Source organism: Eubalaena glacialis, chromosome 1 (assembly GCF_028564815.1).
Source record: "Eubalaena glacialis isolate mEubGla1 chromosome 1, mEubGla1.1.hap2.+ XY, whole genome shotgun sequence".
Lineage (NCBI taxonomy): Eukaryota > Metazoa > Chordata > Mammalia > Artiodactyla > Balaenidae > Eubalaena > Eubalaena glacialis.
Genome location: NC_083716.1, coordinates 124,257,151 through 124,279,004, shown reverse-complemented (window position 1 = coordinate 124,279,004; position 21,854 = coordinate 124,257,151). Strand labels below are relative to the sequence as shown.

The following is a 21,854-nucleotide window of genomic DNA, read 5'->3' as shown; positions in this document are numbered from 1 at the left end:
GCACTTCCAGACTCCCGCAAAGCTCTGTGAGCAATCTGTCTTGTCAGCAAGTCCTATCTTGTCCCATCATTCAGGGTGGCCTGCCTGCTCATCCATCCCCAACTCCCAGGTGGGCCTCCCCCCTGGCTGACAACTCAATGTTACAAGTCACTTCTGAAGACAAGGGCTTCTGAGGTTGAGGCAGCGTGACAGCATGGAGAGAATCGGGCATTGACACCCAATGGCCTTGGACTTAGGAAACAACAGCCAAGCATTTATACAAATTATCTTCAATACTCTCAACCGCCCTAAGAAGTTATGTGGTACCCATTTGTAGGTGTGGCAGCTCCGTGATGTTCAGTGTTTGTCCAAGGTCACCCCGCTGACCCAGGATTTGATTCAGAGCTGCCTCCCAGTAAAGCTTCCATTTAATACTGGAATGGAATCTGGAGGGAAGAGAGGCTACAGAGAGATTTGAAAGTCACCAGATGAGAATCAATTGGTACAGGGAACTATATTCAATATCTTGTAATAACCGATAATGGAAAAGAATCTGGAAAAGCATATGTGTGTGTGTGTGCGTGTGTGTACATATGACTGAGTCGCTTTGCTGTAACACCTGAAACTAACACAACATTGTAAAGCAATTATACTTCGATTTTAAAAAGAGTCAATTGGTGGACCACAGGAGCACATGGGCTAACTCAGGGAGAGGACCCACAGAGAAGAGCAGGGGCCCAACGTGTAAAGGTGGGGATTTATCAGTCATGGGGAGAAGGATCCAGAAAACACAGAAGAAGCAGAAGAGAGTTGAAAAGGGCAAGGAGAGGAGAGTTATGGTCATCCTTGTTTTGATTTTTCAAATGGGACTTTTTTTTAAATGACTTACTGATTTGTCCCCCCATCCATCAAGCAGTTTCAGCTCAGTGCTTATTTCATCAACTCACAACCTGAGATGCCCCCCCCAGAGCCAAGGCAGGTGAGCAGAACCAAATGATGTGGCTGGCAAGAGGCACTAGGGAGAGGGGAAGACTACAGAAAACCCGTATCAGTCAAAAAGGGGCAGCCAGCACTCAGGTCCAGCTGACTGTGGCCAATATTTTTTTCAGAAGGAGCTGGAATTCCTAGTTTTTCATGCTCTGCCAACAAAACAGTTCCACAGCTTGGAAACAGCCTATAGGCTGTTTGCCATCTCTGCCCTAATGGGTGTAAGCCTTTCTACCTTCAAGAAATAGAAGCACCAGCCCCAAGATTTCCCAGGTTCTGAGGAGTCCTAGAGCCCAAGGCTAAATGCTTGTTTTTCATGTATAATTTTTAAATTAGGAGGAAAAATGCACATGTCATTTCTGTGACATGATCTGATTAGGCAAAACAGAATTCTGTGGTGGAAGTAATTAGTGTTAAGTCATGACCGTACCAGAGGAAAATGGCACTAATGAGGAGTGCTTGTTAGCATCAAGGTCAAAGGTAACATTCCAACCACAGGTTGATGCCAAAGGCAGGAAACAGGGCATCGAAGGACTTTGTGAACAAGGACTTTGATAGAAAGGATAAAACATGGGTAACCGTCAACGAGAAGGACAGTCCAGGCAGCAAGAGACTTTCAGTTTCCCTCGTAAACTTTCTCCCTTCCTGGGTACGTGTTGGGGTTTAATAACAACTTACCGCTTTTTGTACTCTCCAAAATATTTTTTTAAAGAAGAAGAAGAGAAAAGAACAACTCATTTCAAGACAGTCACCACTTAATAAACCCTGGGAGGGCTATCAGAGGAAACTTGCATTTGGTGTCTGGTATCAGTCAGTGGGTGCAAGTAAAACAAATTTCAGGCAAATCTTCTGGATTCCTCTGTGTGTGTATGTACATGTGTTCCTGCGCTTATAGCACGTTTATCAAAGCCACACTTACAACGTTCCTTTGGGGAAGGTAGATCCACTGCATGGCATTAGCTACATCATTGCTTTGCAAAGACTAATAGCTCCACTTCCTGTACTGGAATGGATAATCTATGCCAGGTTCTTCCTGGTTCACTCCTTCTACCTATCTGCCTACATAGTTAGGATCGCTGGGCCATTTGAGCCCCACCTGTAGTCTCAGTCTTCTAATTCCATACTCTAGGGCTTGACATCAAGTCACCCTTGTTGTTAATCTAACCCTCAACCCTTATCTTTCCCTTGAAATCTTGAGTCCTGCCCCGTAACCTTCCCAGCACTCTGTCTCTCTGGATCTGGAACCCTGTCTAACTTTCGGAAGCAGCCCCCTCACCCTACCCACCGATCCCCAAACTGGAATCCGTTCTATGAACAAGACTGATGACAGACTTCCCTGACCTCCCCTGGCATCCTGAAGCAGTCGCCTACTGCCTGGTGGGATGCCTGCTTGTCTTGTGGCACAGCCTCTACATAGCTCCAAGTCCCTATGACATGAAATGCATCATTGTTGCTGCCTGTCTGCAGGACTGTTCTACATCCCAGCCTTACACTAGCCCTTGCAGCTGAGTCTCTCTTCCTGGTTCCCACCATCCCTAATGATTAGTTCACGTTCTGCGTCTGCCCCTTCCTGGCTGTTATGGCCCAGTGCAGTTAACCAGACCATACTGGTTCCGATTCAAGATAGCACCATGGGGAACTGATACCATGAAGAACATTTCATAGGCTAAGTTAGATCTGCTTGCCTCCTTCTATTTATCAGTTGCATGTTTAACGTTGGAATGTTTGATATAGAATAAAAAATTTCCTGTTAAACAAAGGAAATAATAATTATTATAATGATACTTTAGAGCAGATTATATTGATTTTTGACTAATACATTTTGCAAGACTTACAAAGGAAAGAAGAGGTACAATAGAAGCTGACAATGATAATGATGACATCTCTCCTGAAGATACTCTTTATTTTTTCAAAACCATTTTCATTTAATTCATTCTACAAATTCCAAATGCCTACTAAAATCCAGACACTCTATCAGGCACCAGACTAGGCACGGAGTAAACAAAGAACAATGGGACATTAAGACAAAGTCTTTCTCATTAAGAAGTTTACAGTCAGCCAGCATTCATTATGGTGATTTTCTAACTTTTCAGCAACAAAATCAAAAATTTTCAAATAATAATCTTACTTGGCATCTGTATCAGTCAGGATAGTCCTGGTTATGCTGCAGTAACAAATGAGCCCAACATTCCAGTGGCTTATAACAACAAAGGTTTATTTCTCATTCATGCTTCATGCCCATCATGGATCAGCTAAGGCTCTGCTTCATATCCTCTTCATTTCAGGACCCAGGGTAATGTATCAGCCTCTATCTGGAACTCTGCTTGTCTTATAGCAAAGGAAAAAGAGATGAGAATATAAAACCCATACCCTGGCTCTTAAAGCTTCTACCCAGAAATAACATGTCTTTGCTACTCTTATTTCACTGGCCAAAAGAAATCTCATGACCAAGCCCGGCATCCTCAAAGCCCAGAAATATAATCTTCTCCAGGAAAGAACAGCAACTATTTTTGAAGAATAATAGCACACCTCAGTATAGAAAGTAAATAAACAGAGGGAAATAGCATCCTTCTTCCTGAGGAATCTTTACAGAATCTTCAGCCTCTATGAAATTCAGTTGAAAAACCATCTAACCATTATCTCATCTGAAATTCATAAAAGCCTATGAAGTAAGCCGAGAAACTGTAATTGTTCCATCTGAAAGGTAAGGAAACTCTCTGAGGCCCAGGAACTTTACATAACCTCCCAGAAGACAGACCAGGATAGAGTACTGGTGCCTCCTGCTTTACTAACCTTCCTGTGAGACCTTGCTGGAGCCCCAGGCCCCGTATACATGAAGCCCTTTGTCATAATATCCATGGAATTCCTAAAAGCCAAGAAAGCTGTCTCTTTCTTATCTACTCAATTTGGGCACAGCTGCATTTTGTCCCAGGTGGCCTGCTGCACACAAGGCCATGCCGTGCAAAATCACCGCAGAAATCTTGGCTTGGTTTGACCTTTGGAGTGTGCTTACAACACATTCTGAAAAGCAGCAGACAGACTGTGCCAGCTCCACCAGCAAGCGCTTCAGAAAACGAGGCCTAAGAAAGACCTAAAGGGAGAACAATTCAGCCTAAAGAGATGGTACCAGGCAAGGCAATAAGAGCCAAGAAGAGAGGTGACAAGACACAGTCCCTGCCTCTAGAGATTTCAGAGGAACAGGGAAGATGGACTTGGAGAGGATGCTGAATGCGTCACTGTTTAGGAGTGATTCCATAGGATGTAGCCTCTAGGAGTGAGGAGAACAGGAGAGGAGGGAGGCCCCCTTGGATTCAGAAGCCAGAAGGCCAGCGTTTATAAGGTGAGTGAGGCCCTTGTTTACCAGTACCACCAATATGTATGAACTATTACCCACCTGGAAGAAAGAGCTTGGACTTGGAAACTAAGGATCAGGCTTGACTTCTAGTCCTGTCACTCACTTTTCCATACAACCTCAGGCAAACCTCTAAGCCCATCAGAGCCTTGGTTCCTTGTCTATAAATAGGAGATAAGTAAAACCTGCCCTTCACAGGGTGGTAGTTTAGGCCAAACACATTGTGAATAAGAAATTGCTCAGTTAAATGTAAACTTGGCCTCTCTCCACTGTCATAACTGAGCGCTGCCTCAGCACACACTAGGGTGATCAAGTCATCCGGTTTGACTGGGGCTTTCTCAGTTTTAGCAGTGACAGTCCCACATCGCAGGAACCTCCACAGTCCCAGACAAAACGGGACAATTGGTTTGTCCATCACATATTCTGACCAGAAGGGTGGGGAGGTCCGTGCTAGCCATAACACTGTGTCTAAAATTTCTAATTGGTGTACAATTCAGTGGGTTTTAGTACATTCACAAGGTTGTGCGATTATCACAACTATCCAACTCCAGAACAATTCCGTCCCCCTAAAAAGAACTCATTAGCAGTCAGTCCCTATTCTCCCCTCCCCTCAGCTCCTGTCACCCACAAATCCACTTTCTATCTCTACGGATTTGCCAATTCTGGACATTTCATATAAATGGCATCAAAAAATATGTGGTCTTTTGGGTCTGGCTTCCTGCATTTAGCATAATGATTTCAGGTTCATCATGGTGTAGCATGCATCAGTACTTCATTCATTTTTGTGGATGAATAATATTCCACTGTGTGGATATACCACATTTGGTTTATCAATTCATCTGTTGATGGACCTTTAGGTTGTTTCTACTTTTTAACTACTATGAACAGTGCTGCTATAAACATTTAACATATAAATTTTCATGTGACCATATGTTTCCATTTCTCATAGGTGCCCATTAGGAGTAAAACTGCTGAGTCATATGGTATCTCCATGTTTACCTTTTTGAGGAACCACCAAACTTTTCCAAAGAAGCTGCAACATGTTACGTCCCACTAACAGTGTATGACGGTTCCAGTTTCTCCATATCTCCATTTGTTATCATATGTCTTTTTTATTACAGTCATCCTAGGGAGTGGAAAACGGTAACTCACTGTGGTTTTGATATGCATTTCCCTGATGGCTAATGAAGGTGAGCATTTTTCATGTTCTTATTTGGTCATAACACTTGAATTCCAAAAAAAAAGGGATCATCTCGCCGTCCTGAATCTCCTTTTTGAGAACATAGGAGCTCTGGCAAGTTACCAACTCCTGGACACAAGAGAAGAGCCTCTGTCTGGTCCTGCCCAGGACAAAGGTTGAGATGCCTGTCCACAGCTACAGAATAAAGTCCAAATTCTTTCATGGCATCCAAAGCCCTTCACTATTGATCTCTGATTTACTTTTACATCCTCAACCCCTTTTTTCCCTACGTGAACACTGCCTGCCAATGCAGGGGACACAGTTTCAAGCCCTGGTCTGGGAAGATCCCACATGCCGCAGAGCAACTAAGCCTGTGCACCACAACTACTGAGCCTGCACTCTAGAGCCCACGAGCCACAACTACTGAAGCCCACGCGCTCTAGAGCCCATGCTCCGCAACAAGAGAAGTCACTGCAATGAGAAGCCCGCACACCACAGTGAAGAGTAGCCCCTGCTCGCCGCAACTAGAGAAAGCCCGCGCGCAGCAACGAAGAACTAACGCAGCCAAAAAATAAATTAATTTTTCTTTATAATTAAAAACAAAAAAGACTGGTGAGAAATTCTGCCTCTGTCATTCTGAGGACTCTACCCAATGCTAGAAAGATGTCTAGGTTTCAGGGACTTACACATTGTCAAAACGTGGAAGGGGAGGGTGGGAGATGGGATATGATGATGAAGATTACCATGGAGACTGTCCTGGTTCCCATGGCCCCTCCAGTTCTGGTGGTTCTTCTAGGCCCGCCAGAGGCACTGCAGCCTTCACCCATGCTGCAAGCCCTATGCCTAGAACCTGCCCTTCCTCTAAGAACAGCCCCCGACACATACACACATAGGGTTCTGCTGTAGAATGACACTCATGGAACCTACAGACTCTCTCCTTCTCCTTGGAAAACTTCTGTCCACTCATATTCCTCCCCCATTTTTGGGAAACCCCATGGGGGTATCTCGCATATGGGTCTGCACTGTCCTTGGAGCCACTCCTGGCATCTCCATTTCCTCATCACCCGCCGCTGGCCTCCTAGGGCTCCATGCTTCCCAGCTGCCTCTCTGGGATAAACTGGCCTGACACACTACATAAGCAACATTGCCTGCTGGTGCTGGAGGTCCCTGGCCACTTCTTCACGTCCCAGTCACCTCTAGTCAGTGACCTCCACCCGAGACACAAGTCCACGGCTCATGGCACCTGTGCTTACCACAGCTTGCAGAGACTACAGTGCTACGACTTTCTGTTTCCTTTTATTTGACTTCCTCTTTCTAGGATTCAGCAGGAATCTAAGAGAGGGAAGTCGGAGAACAATCTGAGAGGCATGTACCATGCTCTACTCGAAATTCTTCCTCCCGGATATCATATGATCCTGCAGTTCCTCTCCTAAATATATACCAAGAGAAATAAAAACATACATCCACACAGAAATTTGTACCTTAAGGTTTATAGCAGCTTATTCATAAAGCCAAAAAAGTAGAAAGAACCCAAGTGATGAGCCAATCAATGGATGAATGGATAAATAAACTGTGGTATATTCAAACAATGGATTATTATTCAGCTGTGAAAAGCAGTGAAACGGGGATATTTACTACAACGTGGATGAATCTTGAAAACATTATGATAAATGAAAGCTACTAGACACAAAAGGTCACATAGTGTCTGACTGCATTTATATGAAATGTCCAGAATAGGTAAATTCATAGAGACTGAAAGTAGATTGTGTTTGCTAGTGCTGTGGGAACAGGACAGATTGTAGGGTGATGGCTAAAGGGTACATGCTTTCTTTTGGGGGTGATGAAAACTTTCTAAATCTCATTGTGGTGATGTTTATGCAACTCTGTGAATAAAACAAAAACCATTGAATTGTAACTTTAAAGCATTCTTTTTTAAAATTTATTTATTTATTTATTTATTTATTTTTGGCTGTGCTGGGTCTTTGCTGCTGAGCCTGGGTTTTCTCTAGTTGCGGTGAGCAGGGGCTACTCTTCGTTGCGCAGCACGGGCTCTAGGCGTGCCGGCTTCAGTAGTTGTGGCACGTGGGCTCAGTAGTCGTGGCTCGCAGGCTCTGGAGCGCAGTCTCAGTACTTGTGGCACGCAGGCTTAGTTGCTCCGCGGCATGTGGGATCTTCCCGGACCAGGGCTCAGACCCATGTCCCCTGCATCGGCAGGCGGATTCTTAACCAGTGCGTTACCAGGGAAGTCCCACATTGAATTGTAACTTTAAATGAGTGAACTGTAAAGTATGTGAATTATGTCTCAATAAAGCTGTTATCCAAAAAAAAAGAAATCTACCTTTCCTTCCTCCTTAACCCATTGTCCTTTGTCCTAGCTTGATTGCTGGTCCTCTCTCTCCCTTCGGAAAGGTTCTTTCCCATAAGGCCCTTCCATCTTTTGTGTAAATGAAATCCCACTGGACTTTCCAAACATACCCACGCATTTCTAAATTTGCAACAGGTATACCACTTAGGCTGACCTCTAGGATGCCAGCCCCAAGTGTTTGTAGATAGGGATGCTCCTAGCTACCAAATAGTGTTTGAACTCTTGCCCGAGTTTGAGAAGAAATTAGCATCTAAGAGGCTTGAATTCTGCATCATCTTTATCTCTGAAGTTGCTGATAAATAAGAGTATTTTCTGAGGACCCCCTTCCCCAAGCACCCCCAGCCTCAACCCATTTCTTCACCTGTGTCTCACTCTGGACTGAAGTGTGACCACAGATGTGTCCTGTGTACATCTTGCCACACACCCCTGTGTGAGGACACCAAGAGTTGGTTCTACACTGTAGCCACCTAGGTTCAATTCTTTATTACGATACTTCATATCTTTGTGAATACTTCATAACACAACACTGGACGTGACTCAGTGGCTAATGGGGAAAGTTGAATATTATCATTACATGGGAAATATGGCTGGGCCACCTAGTAGGGAGTCCACTGTCCAATCATGGTGGAGAAGTTGGAAGATGAAGGAAGAGTGTAAAAGATGCCCCTGTGATCACTGTCATGAAGAAAGCTGGTCTTAACAAAAGGAGGTGAGGAGGTGGTAACTGGAGTTAACACAAAGGCCAAGTACTCAGGCCAGAGAACATGCGAGGTGCTGTGTTGGAAGCCAATCTCATGAATGACAGGAGCATTCAGCCAGCATTCCAACAAGGAAATTAGAAGGAAGCAAGATGGGGTGAATCAAAGCCTTCTGTGGAATCAGTTGATGTGGTCATGAAAGTCTGTACAACAAGCAGCTACTCAGGCCGAGAAGAGCAACAAGGCTGCTCCGCCTCCAGCCTTCTCAGCACCACTCTCCCCCTTCAGTGGCATTAAGTCAAAACTGCAGCAAGCAGAGGGAGCCAAATGGGCTAGGGCCGCCTGCAGACCTGGGCTGAAGCAGCTCCCACATCTTCTCCCAGGAAGAGCTGTCCTCCATTCTCTGAAAGGTTCAAGGTGAGAGGGGGAATGAGGAGGAAGGCTAGAGTGTTGAATAATGAAATCCCTAAACAGAAAGGGGAATTCATCTTTACCAGGAAAATTCCAAGCCAGGGGTTTAGAGAGCTATGAATAATCATGAAATAATGATTTCAGAGGTACACAATGGGCACAGAGGAACCTGAAAACCAAGGGAGAGAACAGCGACCCACAGGAATCGGAAGCTTAAAACCACTTGTGTGGTTTGGAGCACATCTTCCTGAAGGTCAGGATCAGGCCAGGGGTCGGAACCAGATCGGGCAGCTAAAGGCAGGACATACTGGAAGGAAAACGGGCAGGGCCGTTAAGTGTTGCTCCAGAGCTGTGCATGGGTCTCCCCTGGTGGATTTAGGGAGTCAAAAGCTGCTCTGGAGATGCTGGAGCATCTGTTGCTCTCACTTCCCCACCACTGCTGCTGGAGGCTATACCAATGCCTGTGAGAAGCAAATCAGGCCCACTTCCCATGTAGGTTTGTAGTCTGACCCTTAGCGTATTAATAACACATCACAACAGCCTCCCATGACAGCAGAGGTCCCGACCCCAAAGCTCTGGGTCCCAGGTTCTCAGAGCCAGGTTAAAGAGGTGACTTCACTTGCCCTCCACTTAACTTTATGGGACCTGGCCCCTGTGGCATCTCTCCAGGTCAGAATTGAATTTCAGCAGGGCACATTCATCACTCACCACCCTTCCTGTGCCTTATTGATGAGGGAATTGTAAGAATAGGACAGAGGGCATCCGTGGGCTTCTGAGAGGGAACACATCCGAGTTTTAGAGCTTATGGGGCTTCAGACACATATTTACAAAAGTATTGGCAGTCTGATACTGGACCAGCAAAGATAAATTGAATAAGCTAGACTCAGGAAGAAAGAACTAGGTAGTTGGATAAATGGCAGAGAAACAGGGCAGAAGAGATTTGCAAAATTAAAGAGAGAGGACGGAGCCAGACAAGGGGAAGCACTGCTGTGAAAAGCTAGTGTTAGGAAAGCCTGGAGTCAGGCCCCTGCCTTTCCCTGTAGCTTTTATATGCTTCCGGCTTGCATGGCAACCAAGGGTAGCTCAGCCAGCCGCCCCCTGTGATGAACAAAGTAACTGGAGGCACGGCTTATTACAGACCATGCCTTATAATAAGTGACCGGAAGCCCTGAGCCCAGATCTGTTGGGATGTGAGAGCTTAGACGTCTGTGGGCAGGGCCACACCAGCCCACACAGGCAGAGGAGGCTCTCAAGTTTGACAGGCTGCCCAGGAGGTGAAGCTTCTATGGTCTTCCTAGTTCCCTTCTTCTCACACATGATGACCTTTACTGAAAATTCTTCCCAGGACCTAATGTTTGCCTTCCAATTTCTTCATGAGTCCATTTTCTATTACCCCATCACAAAGTAGCTGAAGAGCAATGACAAAGACTCACCTTTTTTTTTTTTTTCCATAAAGTTCCTTTATTCCCCTTTGGGGTCAATCACACCCTTAACTCCCATCCCCAGGCAACCACTGATATTGTTTTCTATCCCAATAGTTTTGCCTCTTCTAGAATATAATATAAATAGAATCCTATAGTATTTAGTCTTTTGTCTCTGACATCATTCACTTAGCATAATGCTTTTGAGATTCATCCATATTGTCTCATGACAAAACTCTTCTTGAACAAACTTACTTAGGCTCCTCTGAGCCCTCTTCTCCGCTAGGCCTCCACCCTGGCTCTGTGTCCTGCCTTGGAGAGTCTAGTTTTAGCAAGAATCTTGCTAAGTCGTCTCCCAACACTTGATGTCTGATCAAGTTCTTCATCTCCACTCTTTTTTTTTTAAATTTTTAAATTTTTATTTATTTTTATTTATTTTTGGCTGTGTTGGGTCTTCGTTTCTGTGCGAGGGCTTTCTCTAGTTGTGGCAAGCAGGGGCCGCTCTTCATCGCGGTGTGCGGGCCTCTCACTATCGCGGCCTCTCTTGTTGCGGAGCACAGGCTCCAGACGCGCAGGCTCAGTAGTTGTGGCTCACGGGCCTAGTTGCTCCGCGGCATGTGGGATCCTCGCAGACCAGGGCTCGAACCCGTGTCCCCTGCATTAGCAGGCAGATTCTCAACCACTGCGCCACCAGGGAAGCCCTTCATCTCCACTCTTGATGCCTATGTTCTTGGCCTTCTTCAGCAAGAATCATGTTAAGTCAATTTAGCAAGAAAGTCCCCTACCCTTGATGTCCCCGCTTAGTAATTTTCCATTCACTGATGCCCTCAGGATTCTGCTCGCTGGCTACAAATCCCTGGCTCTCTTTGCTGTGTTCAGAGTTGAGCCCCATCTTTCTCCTCTATTGCAACAGAGTTGACTCATAATGAATAAAGTCTTTTTCACCATTTTAGTAAGTGTCCAGCGAATAATTTTTCTTTTACAGCAGCTCTCACCATATTCTTTTCTAAAAGGGCTCCTTTTTCCAGAAGGTTGGTGAGCGGCCCTGTAGCTTCTCGTCTCTGATTTGAATAGTCTAATGACCACCCTGCTGCACACAGACCTTCTTCCCCACCCTCCTGGCAAAGTTGGCCTCTTCTGCCTGAGTATCTGATGGTTTGGCTGATTAATGTGAATGGTACTAAATATCCTGAGTGTTTCATTTGGAAGTTAAGTGGAAAAGTCCATTGTGCATTATGCATCTGAAATTGCTTTCTTTGGAATTGCCTTGGAATGGAATTATCAAGCCTTTCTTTAATTAATTTGGTACAAAAGTTTATCGTGAGGAGCTACTGGGATAATGCCGCTGCTCCGATAAGAGAGTCCAGCCGCTGCCATTCAAGTGTTTGAAAGCCTGGGTTTTACAGTCGGGAGGACTCCCTCCAGCCCTTCCATTACCTGGCAGCTCACAAATAGGCTCCACTGCAGACAGAAGTCAAGAGGACAGCTGGAGACAGCTCCCTGGGTGTGTTCATCCACTGTAGGTGAGACCATTACGCAGAGAAGTTGAATATGAATGGTGGTGGGCTTGGCAGCCTACTAAAGGAGTCAGGAATTTCAGGAAGGTCAATGAATAAATCACATGAAAGAGATTCTAAGGTGAAAGTTTTGCTCTTAAGGGGAAAAAAAAATCCGTGGGACCTGAAAAGCCATTTTCTTTTTAAAAGTGAAATTTTTTCACCTCTTAGCAGGGAGGAGCCTTATCCGAAACTTATCCCCATTTCCTGGACTCTGCCAGCCCTTCCCAGAGCCCACAGATGCAGAGCCCAGCCACCGTGGTGGGGCGTCGCACGAGGGTCTACACCACAACTTTACCCTATGGTCCAATTCTCTTTAAAGATACTTTGCAATTTTCAGGATTTTCCTCAAAACATGATTTTTGCCGTAAGAAATTTTTCAAAATACCTCCAAGGTATATTTTGAAGGTAAAATATCCAAGGAGGATATTTTAGCATACACTTTGTTTTTGTAAGGAATAGAAAATTTTCCCCCTACCCTCTTAAGTTCTGTAACTGGGGGCCTGTGAATTAAACTGCCACCAGACAAAGAAATTCAACTGATACCAGACACCAGAAAAGGCATATGAATTCATTAATTTTGAATTTTACATGCATAGGGGCATCACAGAAGGAAGTGAATACCCAAAAGAGCAATGAGATTTGAGTTTATATACTGATGGGGTTCAGGCATGCTACCCCAAAATATGGCGCCTTGGCATATTGAATATTTTAAGCTGAAGGACTTTGAGAAAAGGTATGTGTGGGAGGACTTTCTGACCTTCCCTAAAGCAGGTCATAAAGCTGTAAGGTGAGAGGTGTCCTCCCCATACAGAGAAAAGGAACATCCTCGTCTCGAAGATGCAGGAGAGGAATCTGAACCAACAGGGCTTGCCATTTCCCCCAGTTTACTACACTTAGCTCATACCCTTTATGGTCCTATCACATTTTCCACAACTTCCTACTCTTCAACAAATCCAGAAATGCTCGAGTTTAACCACTTCCTCCAGTCCCATTTCCTTATGAAGTGTCCCACGTCATGTAAAACTTATATTAAATAACTTTGGAGGCTCTTCCCTTGTCAATCTGTCTTTTGTTATAGGGGCTCCGGCTGAGAATTTAGGAGGGTAGAGGAAAAAGATATTTTCCTCCCCTACAAAGTCATCTAAAAAGGAAATGGGGTGTGCTTCCTGACTGTCTTCTGTGGCTTGTGAGGAGTGCTGATCGCAATATGTCTTCAGGAAATGCCAAAATTGGGCACCATGCCCCCCAGTTCAAAGCAACTGCTGTAATGCCAGATGGTCAGTTCAAAGATATCAGCCTATCTGACTACAAAGGAAAATATGTTGTGTTCTTCTTTTACCCTCTTGACTTCACCTTTGTGTGCCCCACGGAGATCATTGCTTTCAGTGATAGGGCAGAAGAATTTAAGAAACTCAACTGCCAAGTGATTGGTGCTTCTGTGGATTCTCACTTCTGTCACCTGGCATGGATCAACACACCCAAGAAACAAGGAGGACTGGGACCCATGAACATTCCCTTGATATCAGACCCCAAGCGCACCATTGCTCAGGACTATGGGGTCTTAAAGGCCGATGAAGGCATCTCATGCAGGGGCCTTTTTATTTTTGATGATAAAGTATCCTTCGACAGATCACCATAAATGACCTTCCTGTTGGCCGTTCTGTGGATGAGACACTGAGACTAGTTCAGGCCTTCCAGTTTACTGACAAACATGGGGAAGTGTGCCCAGCTGGCTGGAAGCCTGGCAGTGATACCATCAAGCCTGATGTCCAGAAGAGCAAAGAATATTTCTCTAAGCAGAAGTGAGCCCTGGGCCATTTTAGGGCCAGGCTGCAGTAGGTGGCCATGAGAACAAAACCTCTTTTGTACTATTGTCATGCTTAAAACACAAGACCTTACACTCAGCCCAGATGTGCTGTGGGACAGGACAGGCCTTTCCTTCAGGGGTTGGGGAGGCCAGCCTTTCTTCCTCTGGAGGGAATGGCCTGAGCTGTATTATGGGGCAGGCAAACTGATGTGTATAGTAGTAGGGTATCACTTTTGGTCTTTTGTAGTTTTATTAAACTTGACCTGAGGAAAAAAAAAAAAAAAAGGAAATGGGAGGGACAGAGGGGTACTTCTGGGAGAACAAATGACTTCTAAGAAGGGGTGAGGGGCTTCCCTGGTGGCGCAGTGGTTGAGAGTCTGCGTGCCAATGCAGGGGACACGGGTTCGAGCCCTGGTCTGGGAAGATCCCATATGCTGCGGAGCATCTGGACCCGTGAGCCACACCTACTGAGCCTGTGCGTCTGGAGCCTGTGCTCCGCAACAAGAGAGGCCGCGATAGTGAGAGGCCCGCGCACCGCGATGAAGAGCGGCCCCCGCTTGCCACAACTAGAGAAAGCCCGCGCACAGAAACTAAGACCCAACACAGCCAAAAATAAATAAATAAATTAATTAATTAAAGTAACACTCAATATAAAAAAAAAAAAAAAAGAAGGGGTGAGGAGAAAGGGCACTTATGGAAACACAAATAGCTGTTTTTGTGGGGGTTTTTTAAAAGATAAATGGGCCCTTAGGAGAACAGGTGGGAGATTTGATAGTGTTGTGACAGTGTTTGTCCCAGTGTGGTGGCCAGTTCTCTCTGAGAAGAGATTAGACTTGCTTCCTGGGGGGGAATTTATGACAATTGAGTTCTTTTGGGAAGTTCTGCTTTTAGGCAGATAAGGGATTTTAGGAACTCAAATGCCTTCAGCTCAAAATAATTCTTTTGAGAAATATTTTGGGGGTGGCATGTTCCAACCCTTTTCACCTTAAAAAGATTTTTCTTCCTATTTTTACAGAATTAATATTGGCTCCATTTTGTATATTACTTCAATTTCTTTTAACATCATATTACTAAAGAGTCTTCAAATGAAATTTGACTCTTATTCTCAGAGTTGAAATTTCTGGAAAGGGAGGACTTTGGGAGGTTAGATGTGTGAGAAACTTTATAAACATCTAGTTCAGAGGTTTTCCAAGGTTCTGGCTGGGACCACTGTCTCCCAGTGAAGCTGATGTGGACCCCATTATGCAAAGGAGATGAACCCCTCTGGGCCCTCACCACCCTCCCTTCCCCCTTCCATCTCTACCAGAGATAGGCTGGCACCAGAAAATAGTTGGCAAACCATGGAACTAGCCCAGGGATTGGCCTGTAAAGAGTAGATAGTAAATATTTTAGGCTTTGCAAGCCAAACGGCAAAACTGAGGATATTATGTAGGTACTTACATAACCATTTAAAATGTAACCATTTACAAATGTAAAAAGCATTCTTAACTCATGGGTCATACAAAAACAGATAGAACAGGGCTTCCCTGGTGGCACAGTGGTTAAGAATCCGCCTGCCAATGCAGGGGACACGGGTTCGAGACCTGGTCCGGGAAGATCCCACATGCCGCGGAGCAATTACGCCTGTGCGCCACAACTACTGAGCCTGTGCTCTAGACCCCGTGAGCCACAACTACTGAAGCCCGTTCGCCTGGAGCCCGTGCTCCGCAACAAGAGAAGCCACCGCAATGAGAAGCCCGCGTACCGCAATGAAGAGTAGCCCCCGCTCGCCACAACTAGAGAAAGCCTGCACGCAGCAACGAAGACCCAATGCAGCCAAAAATAAAGAAATAAAATAAATAAATTAAAAAAAAAAACTGATAGAACAAGAAGACAAACACTGTATTATTCCACTTAATACGAGCACCAGGAGTAGTTAAAATCACTGAGACAGAAAGTAGAATGGGGCTTCCCTGGTGGCGCAGTGGTTAGGAATCCGCCTGCCAATGCAGAGGACATGGGTTCGAGCCCTGGTCTGGGAAGATCCCACATGCCGCGGAGCAGCTAAGCCTGTGCGCCACAACTACTGAGCCTGAGCCCTAGAGCCCGTGAGCCACAGCTACTGAGCCTGTGTGCCACAACTACGGAAGCCCGTGCGCCTAGAGCCCGTGCTCCGCAACAAGAGAAGCCACCGCAATGAGAAGCCCGTGCACCGCAACGAAGAGTAGCCCCCGCTCACCGCAACTAGAGAAAGCCTGTGTGCAGCAACAAAGACCCAACACAGCCAAAAACAAATAATAAATAAAATAAATAAATTTAAAAAATAATAATAATAATAATTTTAAAAAAAGAAAGTAGAATGGTGGTGCCAGGGACTGGGGGAGGGAGGGGATGGAGCATTATTGTTTAATGGGGACAGATTTTCAGATTTACAAGATGAAAAGAGTTCTGGAGATGGATGGTGGTGACGGTTGTACAGCACTGTGAATGTACTTCACACCACTGAACTGTGCACTTAAAAATGGTTCATATACACACTACTATAAATAAAACAGATAACCAACAAGGACCTACTGTACAGCACAGGGAACTCTACTCAATTTTTGTAATAACCTATAAGGGAAAAGAATCTGAAAAAGAATATATATATATAATATATATATATACACACATACATACACTGAATCACTGTGCTGCGCATCCGAAACTAACACGACATTGTAAATCAACTATACTTCAAATTAAAAAAATCTAAAAACAAACAAAAAGCAACAAAAAAGAAAAAAAAAGTTCAGATGGTAAGTTCTATGTTATGTGCGTTTTACCACCACTTTCAAGAGGAGGGACTCAAGGGGAGCCAGTAGTGACACAGCCACTGCAGCCACCCTGCAAGCAGGAGGGGCCCAGCCTGGGCAGAGTGAAAGGCCCAGATAGCAAAGTAGTAGGCGGACAGACCCTGGTCCTGGAAGACTCCAGCAAGCTGCCGGCTGAAGCAGCCTGGAGACTTTCTACCTTCAGCCTTTCTATTGTTTAAACTTGTGGAGTAAGATTTTTTTTTGTTATTTGTAAGTGAAAGGGTCCTGGCTGACACAGCACTCAGTACCTGCTCGCGATTATGACTTCGATACGAGCTATTCTTCCCACAGGCTTTTTCATTCCTGACTGTTTACCTGAACTTTGGACACCTACCTCCCAAATCTGTGTGTGTTCTGATCTCATCTGAAGCCTCGGCCTTTGACCTGCTGCCTTTTACCTGGAGAGCAGAGTGGTAGCTTTGTTTCCTCTCCCCGTTCTGGAAACCTTACTCCCACTTCCTTGCTAAAGAGCCCCTCCCACCCAGGGTCTCTCTGACACAGCTGTGAGCACAGGATTCACCCTTCCTCGACCTTGGACTGAAACTGTCAGAGAAGAGGCTCTCATCTCCTGGGGTTTCTAGGGGGTGCACATCACATAAGCCAGGAGCTGGGGATGGCCCCTGGCCCATTCAACTCTGCCAATCTGATGGTCACGTGCCAGACCCAGCCAGCTCCTTTCTCCCTGGACCGACTCACCACAATGCTTAACAGTGGCGGATGCACACAAATGGACTCATCTACGAGACAGAAACAGACTCACTGACACAGAGAACAGACTTGTGATCGGCAAGGGGGAGGGGGTTGGGGGAGGGACGGAGTGAGAGGTTGGGATTAGCAGATGTAAGCTAATACGTATGGAATGGATAAACAACAAGGTCCTACTGTATAACACAGGGAACTATATTCAGTATCCTATGATAAACCACAATGGAAAAGATTATAAAAAAGGAATGTATATATATGTAGTATAACTGAATCACTTTGCTATACAGCAGAAATTCACACAGACATTGTAAATCAACTAGACTTCAATTTTCTAAAAAATTGTTAAAAACACACACACACAATGGCGTCTGCAAGCTCCACCAGCCCAGAACCTTAACTGAGGGCTCCTAAGAGCCATCCTAGGAGCCCACACCCCACTGGGGAGTAGCAGCTGGAAACAGCTCATTTCTCTACTCATTGCTCAGCACTGGGGCTGTGGCCTCTCTCATCTCCATCCTGTATGAGGCTACTTGTTCCCACTGGCCCTTATCCTGAATTCCCTCAGGCCCGGTGTGCCCCCACTAGTGCTCTCTGGGGATGGAAGTCTAGCACCAGACCTCAGGTGCTTGGCAGAGTTCTGATGCTTTTGTCTGGTTGTTGCCCGTCATTTTTCCCCAGGAATGAACGTTAAATCTAGTATCTATTCTCCAGTAGGTTCTACAGAATGACAAGGAAGACAGACAAAAGCTGGGGCCGTTCCACTCTGCCCGGCCCATCCTGCTTCTCGTCCCCTGGTCCCAATCCTGGCTGGAGTCGGTCTTGAGATGGCCACACTCGCACAGCTCCCGGGCCTCCCACCCGAAGGTTTCCCATCTGTCTCAAGGATATGGCCTTTCAGCACAAATGAATGGAACAAGGATTAATTCTGATTTGAAGCTATGAGTTCAACATAAAAGTTCCCTAAGGAATTACCAGCCTCTAGCCAAGAATACACGCCAGCTCAGGATGAAATGTCACACTTGACTGCAATTCTCTCATCAATTCCATTAAAACCAGCATAGCCATTTGCCAACCCTGTTGATTCTACCCTCAGAGAAATAAGGAGAGGATAGAAAAAGAAAAAAGAAAGAAAGAAAGAAAGAAATCCCAAACTTGAAATAAAATGAGATACATCTACTTCTCACAGTCTCCTCCCTGACATCAGTCCGGGTCCTCTGGGAAGAGATTTATTGAAGGAAAAGCTTATGAAGGATAAAGGAGAGAGGGGGCAGGTATGGCTGGAGATGCCTTCAGACCATGATGCAGGTCTGACACCTGTAAACAGCAAGAGGGAAGGCAGGACAGGGTGGAAGGATCATCGCACTTCGGTGCAGTTCTGAGCAAACCTCAGCCAGGCTGGTGCAGAGCCCTGGGGCAAAGACTGCCACCAGAAGGGTCCTGTGCTGGGCAGGAGCGGCCCAGCTCTGGGGCCCCTGTCGTGCTCAAGTGCCGTGGCTGGGAGTGAGAACTAAAATGCCACCTGCCATATCAGTAAACAAAGGATGCTGCAGCCATCAAGCCACCACATTACAGCCACCCCAATGTTGAGCCCTGAGGGAACTCAGGATGGAAACAGGATGCCCGCCATCTAGCGGTCAGCTGCTGCAGCCACCCCCGACGGTGCACCCTGGGGAGACTCAGGATGAGAAAGCACAGGATACTGGTCCCAGATAGCTGAGGTGCACATCAAAGGAATGATTTCAGTGAGCCCAGATTTCGCATCTTCCCATACATAGAAAAACGCTCAGTTCATTAACTTGAGATGTCTGGTTTTCTTTGATTAACAGTAATCTTTTGATGTTCCAACTACCCGATGGTTTGTTGCAAAAACTCCTATACATATCCTGGTTCCCCCCTTGCCTCTCTGGAGTGGTCACTCATAGTTCTCCAAGATGGTTGTCCTGGGTTTAAGTCCTCAGTTCTTCTTCCAAATAAAACAAAACTCTCAACTTTTAGGTTGTGCATTTTTTTTTTTTTCTTCAGTCGACAGGAGTAGCCTGGGGCAAACATGGCCTCGGCATGAATCTGAAAGTACAGCAGCTGATGACTATCTACCAGCTACCCTCCCCGCAGAAGGTTCTCCTGAACAGAGGTTGGAATGGCAGGCGCACCTCCGTGGCCATCACAGCCCCTGCAGGTCCCCTGCCTGCCCTGAATCCCAGCAGGACCTGTTGCTGCTCTTTCCCTCATCTTCAATCAGTCGTAACCTGGCCTGCTCCCTAGATATCTTAGTTCATTAACCATTTCAGCAAATACCCATCAGCAAGGAGATACAGGGGATCCACAAAGATAAACTCATTCAACCTTCGTCAAGCACCTGCGTACCGTATGGGGATACAATGATGAATGAGGTCGACGGTTCAAGAAACTCAAAGTATAGGCTAGGGGTTCTCAACCTTGGCTGCACATAGAATGAGCTGGGGAGCTTTAACACTGTGGCCTGCAGGCCAAATCCAGCCCACCACCTGTTTCTATATGGCCCACAAGCTGAGAAAGGCTTTCATATTTTTAAAGACTTTGAAAAATGAAAAGAATATTTTATAACATGTGAAAATTATATGAAATTCAGTGTCCATAAAGTTTTATTGGAACACAGCCGTGCTCATTTGGTTACGTATCATCTACGGCTGCTTTCACACTATAATGGCAGAATTGCGTACGTGCAACAGAAACCATACGGCCCACAGGCCTAGACTATTTACTCTCTGGCCCGTTATGGAAGAAGTTTGCCAACCCCTGGGCTAAGGTATTAAGATGTCCATAGGATTTTGTTACTAGAAGTTTACTGGGACCTTGACGAGAGCAGTGTCAGAGGCACCTCAGAACAGGTGCAGAAGCCAGACTACATTATGGGTGCCCAGGTTCGTGACACACCTGGGTGCCTGACAAACACTGAGTCCTGCTGACCAAGATGAAAGAGAGGACATGACAGATTCCATGTTGGCAATCCTCTTTGTTGCCTGCGTTTTAAGGAAAGTCTAGTCTTTTCATAAATGTAGTGTGAAAAATACTCTGGACTGCCTCTGGAAAAGCATGTTTATATTACTTATGTCACCAAATAAATACATTCTTCCTTGTTTCTAGATATGGTTCCTCAAAGCAGCCTCCAGCACTAATGCCACTCCCTTTGCCAAGTCCTTCACACACATCTCCCTTTCCCATCTCTCTGTCTTTGCTCCCCAGGTTCTATCCGACACATAGATCCTGAGAAGAATCTTTGACAATATGTAATGCTGACATAGCTTTAAAATCACAATTTGTCACCTAAACAGAAGAGCCTTGTTTGCTTTAAATCAGATGTGGATCCAGCCATCAAGAATACTGTCTAGTTGGGAAAATAGGAAATGTATGAAAATAATGCATGTTTGTAATAGGAAAGAATATTTTGTATTCTATTACAAGTTAATCACTAAAGGGATAGTGCTTAGAAGTTTAAATTATACATAATGGCCCAGCTCTGGGAACCCTGCTTCCCAGGTAATGAGCATTAAGCTAAAATACCTTTGTTTAATGTCCTGAAATCTCATTTTAGCAAAAGAAAAAAAAAAAAAGTCTTCTGAAACTCAAGAAAATTTGTAGAATGCTTTAATTTACCATTGTGTTTAAAAATCAAACCTGTACTTTCAGGAAATCTATTTATATAATTAAATACACAGATAAAAAACACTAATACCATAATACAGTACCAATTTAACATACTTGCACACTATATTTTAAAGGCATTTCCATAGGGGAATCTGCAGTAACTCATGTCTACAGAAAGCACTGTCTTTATTACAGAATGTTAGCGGGAAATTCTACATATGTTACTCTCATTGTGTGTCATATTCCATGGGTTACTGTTCTGGCCATAGATAATAGGAATTGCCGATTATTAATTGTGGAACTGAATTGAAAGTCATTTGATAATGCGTACCTAACTGTGTTCTGTGTCAGACCAACAAAACGGGATGGATCTACAGTCAGACCACAGAACAGGCCCACAAACTGTGGAAGATTGCTTATATCTTGTTCTACTTCCGTACCCTCGTTGCTAATTTTAAAAAGATCATAAGGGTAAGAGGACCTAACTCATAGAATTGTTGTGAAGAGTAAATGAATTAATCCATGTGAAATGTCTACAACAGTCTTTGGTATAAACAAAGAGCTCAATAAATGTCATTTATTATTTAAAAAAATAATAATACCTTTGTTAACTCACAGGAAACATCCAGACCAGGCCCACCTGTGAATGACTGCAGGCAGGAAGAAATTAACACAGCCCCTCCGGAGGCTGATGGGAAGCAGGAAGTGTTTGACTTCACCTCCTCCCCTTTTAGTGTAAAAGGAGCCTGAATTCTAACTCAGGCAAGATGGTTCTTTGGGGCACGAGCCCATCATCTTCTTGGTTAGCTAGCTTTCTGAATAAAGCTGTTATCCCTGGCCCCAACAAGTCGTCTCTCGATTACTGACCTGTGGTGCAGCGGGCAGTACAAGCTTAGTAACATGCCCATGTCACAGAGGCTTAAAATCCACCA

At 45.1% G+C, this 21,854-nt stretch overlaps 1 pseudogene; it reads left to right on the top strand.

The window, feature by feature from the left end:
• The first annotated feature begins 13,114 nt into the window (after nt 1–13,114).
• Nucleotides 13,115–14,032, top strand: LOC133097460 (peroxiredoxin-1-like; annotated as a pseudogene).
• The last annotated feature ends 7,822 nt before the right edge of the window (nt 14,033–21,854 follow it).